The following is a 7,156-nucleotide window of genomic DNA, read 5'->3' as shown; positions in this document are numbered from 1 at the left end:
GGGTCTTTTATTTTGAAAATCCATGTTTGTGTGTCTGTGTGTTGGCAGGTGTGTATAGTGTGTGTCTGCATATTTCTGGGTGGATTGTGTGTAGTTTACCAGGCCTAGTAAGGTGTGTAATGATTTGGAGGCTTTTATTTTGAAAATCAGTGTGTGTGTGCATGTGTGTGTGTATGTTAGTGTAGTTGTGTATTTTCCTGTATGGTTGTGTGTGTGTGTTTGTGTGTGTGTGTGTGAGTGTAGTTGTGTATGTTCCTGTATGGTTGTGTGTGTGTGTGTGTCTGCTTCTGTATGGATCAATACAGTGAAGTTACATTGGTTTGAATGAACCCAATGCATTGTTAATGGGAGCGGCCATCTTTGATGATGTCATCAGAGAAGTCAGTCAGAGCACCTGTTACGGTTACCATGGAAACGGCTCCCTCAGTTTTCGGCTTCCTGGTTTTGTGACTTTTGCCTTTTTTCTCTCTCTCTCCCCATTCACCGTCTATGTCGTTCGCCCACTGGTTTTTTTGCGATTTACGTGAAAACCGTACGTCGGAACGGAAAGAAAAGTCACAGCACAGGTGTCCCGGTACAGCCGGACGTCCTGTAAAAGTTTCAGGTCGCTCACATTAAAGCTGTGGGACTAGTTCTGCTGAAAATGTGTCCAGAAGAAGGAGAATAATACAGAAGCGGAATAAGTATTTACAATAGTAACAGTGGAACAATATCAGGATAGATCAGGAGGTCTGAGTCTGGTCTTTCAGTCCAGATCCTCCTCCAGACTCTGATGAAGGAGCTTTTGGATGATGCTCTTTATCCAATGATACAGTTGATGCTGCTGTTCTTCTCATGTTCTAAATGTGTCGTCTGTCTTTACTCACATTGCTGCAAATATCCAGTTTGTGTTTGAACACAAAGCTGATAGTTGTGTGTTTGTTCATTCAAACATTAGTGACAAAAAGTCTGATGATAAACTTTGTATGAATGAACAACACATCAGTCAGTAAAGACAGAATGAAGCCATCAGATGTGTCAGATGATAAACTGCAGCTGTGTCTTTTTCTCTCCATCAGATTTCTGTCAACTTGAAGTCGACACAAACTCAGTGCACACAAAGCTCAAACTGTCTGACAACAACAGGAAGGTGACACATGTGAGAGAGGAGCAGCCATATCCTGATCATCCAGACAGATTTGACTGCTACCATCAGCTGCTGTGTAGAAATGTTCTGACTGGTCGCTGTTACTGGGAGGTCGAGTGGAGAGGAGTGGTTGAAATATCAGTGAGTTACAGAAGAATCAGAAGGAAAGGAAACAGTGATGACTGCAGGTTTGGAAGAAACAATCAGTCCTGGAGTCTGAGCTGCTCTGATCGTGGTTACTATGTCCATCACAATAACAGAGGAACATACATCTCCTCCTCCTCTGTCTCTCACAGAGCAGCAGTGTATGTGGACTGTCCTGCTGGCACTCTGTCCTTCTACAGAGTCTCCTCTGACACACTGATCCACCTCCACACCTTCAGCACCACATTCACTCAGCCTCTACATGCTGGGTTTGGGTTCTGGTTGGGTTCTGGTTCCTCAGTGAGTCTGTGCTGTGTGTAGAAGCAGAGTGTGTGGAAGTGACAGCAGCTTCAACTTTGTGCTTTAAATGTTGATGATGTTTCACTTTCATTTGAATCACTGACTGTGATTTCAGGTCAGAACATGTTTTTGTCTTAGAAGCAGTGAAATGAAGAATGTGAAGCTGAATTTATGATCATGAACTTTGACATGTCCTCACAAATGAAACCCTTACATTAAGAAATGCATGATTCCATGTTGTTATGGCTCTGATATTAAAATGTAGTATTATAATAGGAGTTAATGGACCTAAGTGGAAAACACCATTTAAAACTGCTGCAATACAAACACTAATAACTCCAACTCAATATTTTGGATCAACTTTGACATGACAGATATAAAATAATGCCTGAGCCTCCCAACTTGTACAATAACTTGTCTGTCCGTTCTTTCTCTGCTCGCTCTCTCTCTCTCTCCCTCTCTCCCTCCCTCCCTCCCTCTCTCTCTCTCTCTCTCTCTCTCTCCTCCCTCCCTCCTCCCCCTCTCTCTCTCTCTCTCCCTCTCTCCTCTCCTCTCCCTCCCTCTCTCTCCCTCCCTCTCTCTCCTTCTCCCTCCCCCTCTCTCTCTCGCTCCCTCCCTCTCGCTCTCTCTCTCTCTCTCTCCCCTCCTCCTCTCTCTCCCCTCCTCCTCTCTCTCTCTCCCTCTTCCCTCCCTCTCTCCCCCCTCTCTCCTCTCTCTCTCTCCCCTCTCCCTCTTCTCTCTCCTCCTCTCTCTCTTCCCTCTCTCCCTCTCCCGCCTCTCTCTCTCTACTCCTCTCCCTCTCTCCCTTCCCCTCCCTCTCCCTCTCGCTCCCTCTCTCTCTCTCTCTCTCTCTCCTCTCTCCTCTCTCTCTCCCTCTCTCTCCTCTCTCCCTCCCTCTCTCTCTCTCTCTCTCCCTCTCTCTCTCTCTCTCTCACTCCCTCCCTCCCTCCCTCTCTTTCTCTCTCTCTCTCCTCTCCCTCTCTCTCTCTCTCCCCCCTCCCTCTCTCTCTCCTGTCTCTCCCTCCCTCTCTCTCTCTCTCTCTCTCTCTCCCTCTCTCTCCCTCCCTCTCCAGCCTCATCTCCTCCGTTATCAATTGTCAGGGTTTCTTCTGTTTCTCTCTGCTCCTCCTTCAACAAAATGCCAACAGGCAGAATGACCGTTTGATATAATAACGATAATATTGCTCCTCACGTGAACTATACTTTATACTATACTACAGTAAACAACAAGAAACAACATCCAATCAAAACGTTTAGTTTACAGCGCCTCGTATCAACAGGACGTCATGTTTGTAAATATAAAACTCATTTTTTTTAATGCTACTAGCATTTTAAAACTCTCCAACTACTGCTCTTTACTTACATTTAAATGTGAATTCGGCACTCCTGCCGGTGCCGCTCGCTTGGTATATAAATATATATACACACACACACTCGCGCTGGCTCCCTCTGGTGGACCATTTGTATATTACTACAGGTTTCATAGTTTTTTTATGTTATTTATTTTATATGTTTTTTTTTTCATACTTCTTGATACCACTTAGTATTTCGTGAGAATTACTTACTCTGATTACTCTAATTACTTACTCTATACTGGCCACTATTTACTTTGACAGCAAGGGAGAATATTTTTTCCAACTGACTAATAATTCAAAAGTAACATTTTCACAAAAATATTCTAGAAAGATAAATCACCTTTGAAATCAATCAAAAGACGATGTGGAAAAATTCTATATTTCTGCTGTAGACTGAACACAAGTTGAGTACCTTAGTCCTGACAAGTCTTTCCCAGTGTCCCTGCTGCTGTTTGACTAGTTTGAGAACGGGTTGGTTGGACTTCATTTCCCAGCAGCACTGTTCAGCAACAATATTCTGGTAAAGCTCCAGGTCGGCTCTGTACTGACGACCATTCACTCTGCCACTGCAGAACAAAAAGAGGGCATCAACACACTCCAAGTTTCCTCCATACCAGGTCACTTGTCTGCAATTCTGAAGCATTTAAGGCAATTTACGATTTCAATTTGCAAAAACACAAAAGGGAACATTAATATTCTACATTGTTTCATGATCATCTCTCAAACTCTATAATCTCCCCCTATATCCCTCCTCATTCTTTGTCAGGGTGAACCAATAAACCACTATAATTCCTTGGAAGCTTCCCTCAGGTGAGCAACCACAAGGAATCATGTATACTGACAGTCAAGAAATGCACCAACAACCAAGTTACATATTTGCTGCTGATAGAAGGTCTTAGGAATCAGATGGGCAAGCTTTATTCTACTGTTATGTAATGTATACAATGAAAATCTGACACAAACGAGGGCGGGTATATTGAGTCTGTGCAAACAAAGAAGTTTGTTCCCTGACATGAATGAATGTAACTGCAGCAGAGTAAAGATATCTTTGCTAAATTAGTATAATGTTAGGCCAATCAAATTTCATGATAATGTAATCACAAATTAAATGTAGATTTCCTTTAAATCCAATTATGAGACAGCTGTATTATTCAGAAACAACAGAATACAGAACAATCACAGTAGCACCAAAGGAAAGTGACTGAATGAGATGCCCTTTACATTAAACTGTAACCCGGAACTGTGTGACACCGTTTGTTTGTCTAATTTACAGACTGGCATGGCGAACATGTACCCACTACCACCAGTGTAAAATGCTCTGGACAGAAAGTTCCACTGAATGTTGGATGTGATGAAAGTGAGTGAGCAAACACTGGTGGTCTGGTCCTGACAGACCTGTAGATGACTCTGTCAGAGAAGAAATCACAGCGCTGACTTTCTGGGTTCACCAAGATCACTCTTGCAACTGCACAGTTGACCGTCTGATACCAACGTACATGGGGGTGGTAACTGAAATCCAACAACAAAACACTTAGAACAATGTAACTGTATTATTAAGACCACATATTGTACGACGTCTCGTGCCTTTTTGTTGAGTCGTCTCTTCTGTTAGAGCTGATGACCTGCTGTCTGTAGCTTCCATCTGCCCCTTCAGGTACACCTGTACACATGATTTATGTGTCTCAGCTCATTCATAGTAGCCTATATAAAACATCTTTCTGTGTGCTAGTTTACACCATCTCTTGCCTCTTAGTGTCAATCTGCGATGTTTAGTAAACTGTGGATCTGTATAGAAGTTACAAAAATGCTTTTACCATTTCCAGAGGGGTTTAGAGAGGCAGCCAGGCTAATCACTGGATACACGTCTATCGCATCCCTCTTCCCGTGTATGATAGCCAGCGTTCAATTAAACATTTGTGACAGTGTGTATGTGACAACAACAACATCAAAATGGATATAAACCTTAAGTGGCTACAGAGCAGAATGAAAGGTATTACAGGAGCACAGAAACAAGAGAGCAGAGGCTGTGTGGTTCCCTTACGCCAGGGGTCTCAAAGTAGCGGGCCGCAACCGATATTTTGTGGCCCCCACTTGACATCAAAGTTTAGTGTTAGTGCGGCCCGCACATATTTCTCACACGCACTTATTTACTGAGGCTTGTCCTGTGCGTTTTATTTTTATTATTGATTGCCCCATCAGTATTTCTCTGATATTTAGTTTGAATTTTTTTTAGGAGTGGCAGCCTCCGTTCTGCTCGGCGTGTCGTTTTTGTCTCTGCATGCTTGCACATTTCTCCGCTGCAGAGGAGTTCCGCCCCCCGACACACACACACACACACACACACAGGCGTGCACACACACATGTGAGCGTACTGCACCAGAGGAATGAGAGCGCGCATTGAAAACTGTGCCAAGCGACGCGCTGTCTGTTGGACAGGTCTCAGCAGCCTATAGCCATGCTGGTATGTTGACGGTGTGTTTTCAGGTGCGGCGTGATCTCTGTGCGCATGTAGCAGTGCTCCGTCAGAATATAGTCCCAGAATGGATCAAAGTAGGAGACTGCCGCGTGTTAATCAGCATTTCCATTTGTGCTCGCTGTGAATACGCAGCTCACATGAAGTACTTGGAGTTTCTTTCTTTCTTTTTAATCAGGATGCTAGTTGAATGGAACACATGTTCTCAGTGGCTGCCCTCACTGTAAACAAGCTGCGCACACGCCTGACTCCTGGACATGTGTCTGTGTGAGGAGCCAGTGAACAACTTCTTTTCATGTTAAAGCAGCTGTTTTATTTAATATTATATTCACAATAGATTTTGTTATTCTAGCCTACATAAATGTCATTGTCTGTCCCTTTTCCCCTCCCCTCCTGAGCTCCGTCACATACTCAACACCAATGATGGTAAATAATATGAGTAGATGTGAAGCAAACAGATATTTTGAACATGTAAAAATTCAGGGCTCACTGCAGATTTCCAGTCGGGTTACAGAGACGCTCCTTGACACGGACATGTGCGGGTTTGCACCACTGTTCACTCACATACAGCACAATCCCTCCTCTCTTCTTCTTACTGCTGCCAGTCACATCTCTGTCCACCCGTATGGTCACAAAGCCGGGGGCAGCGACGGAGGTTTCCGGGATGTCTGAGTGCAGCCACGTCTCCATAAAACACGTTTTTTTAATAAGCTGCACTCACGAGAATCCTCGTGCCCCTCGTACCGTTAATGCAGTGCCGCGCCCTGGTGCTGCTTAGAAGGGGTCCAGGAGTTTATGCTTTGTTTTTCTTTGTTTGTTTGTTTATTCTGGGGCCCCTGGTAGTGCGCCAGAGAACCAGGAAGGACAGCAGGCAGCTCACCGGGGAGGCAGCACTTTACCTGGGCACACACCTTGCACACACACACAGACAAATCTTGTCAAGACCGCAGTGCCTGTCTTTAGCATTCCTTGTCCATACTTACCTGTAGGGTCTTAACCAAGACCTGTGTGCACGTGTCTGTGTGTGTGTGTGTGTGTGTGTGTGTGCGTGCATGCTGCCAGTCCAAATCTCCTACTTCCTTTTTTCAGTCAGGTTCCTTCGTGACATCTTGTAAGATGATCTTGATGACATTGTAGGGTGTGTTTGATGACATCACATAATGCCTTCATGTCAGAGTTGTAACCTCAAATAGTGTCCTTGCTGTGGTGTGATGTCGGCATGATACGCATGCATACATCTGTACCATGCACAGATCTGTACCATGCAGGAATCACTATCACAGTCAGAGTTCATATCAATGAGCAGAGAGCTGCAGTGGGCAGAAATCCCCACAGGTGGTCAGGTGGGCCTTTGTAGTATTTGTGATCTGCTCATTGTAGCCTTTAATCATCTGCTGACCATGAAGTCTGTAGTGCCTTCACACTACTCAGTGCTCAGGCCCTAACAAAGGTGGGGGATGTAGCTCAGTGGTAGAGCGCATGCTTTGCATGTATGAGGCCCTGGGTTCAATCCCCAGCATCTCCAAGGTCATCTTATGCTCCTCTGTCAGCTCTAAGAGTTAATTGTTTACACCTAACAAGTCCAATGTGCTTCATCTGGTCAAGTTCAGTAGAACTGATGGAGCCACTTGGGCTACGTTCAGTCTGCAGGCTAAAGTGACCAAATCCCATTTTTTTGCACTAATGTGACCTGTATCTGATATTGTCATGACAGTGTGAACAGCTCAATTCCGATTTTTTTATATCCGACCCAGGTCA

At 44.5% G+C, this 7,156-nt stretch overlaps 1 non-coding gene across 1 annotated transcript; it reads left to right on the top strand.

The window, feature by feature from the left end:
- Positions 1 to 6,851: 6,851 nt before the first annotated feature.
- On the top strand, positions 6,852 to 6,923 carry trnaa-ugc (transfer RNA alanine (anticodon UGC)). The gene has a single exon. It is a non-coding gene; the product is annotated as a tRNA-Ala (tRNA).
- Positions 6,924 to 7,156: the final 233 nt, after the last annotated feature.

This window comes from Parambassis ranga, unplaced genomic scaffold (genome assembly GCF_900634625.1).
Source record: "Parambassis ranga unplaced genomic scaffold, fParRan2.1 scaffold_27_arrow_ctg1, whole genome shotgun sequence".
NCBI lineage: Eukaryota > Metazoa > Chordata > Actinopteri > Ambassidae > Parambassis > Parambassis ranga.
This window is presented reverse-complemented; position numbering and strand designations above follow the sequence as displayed.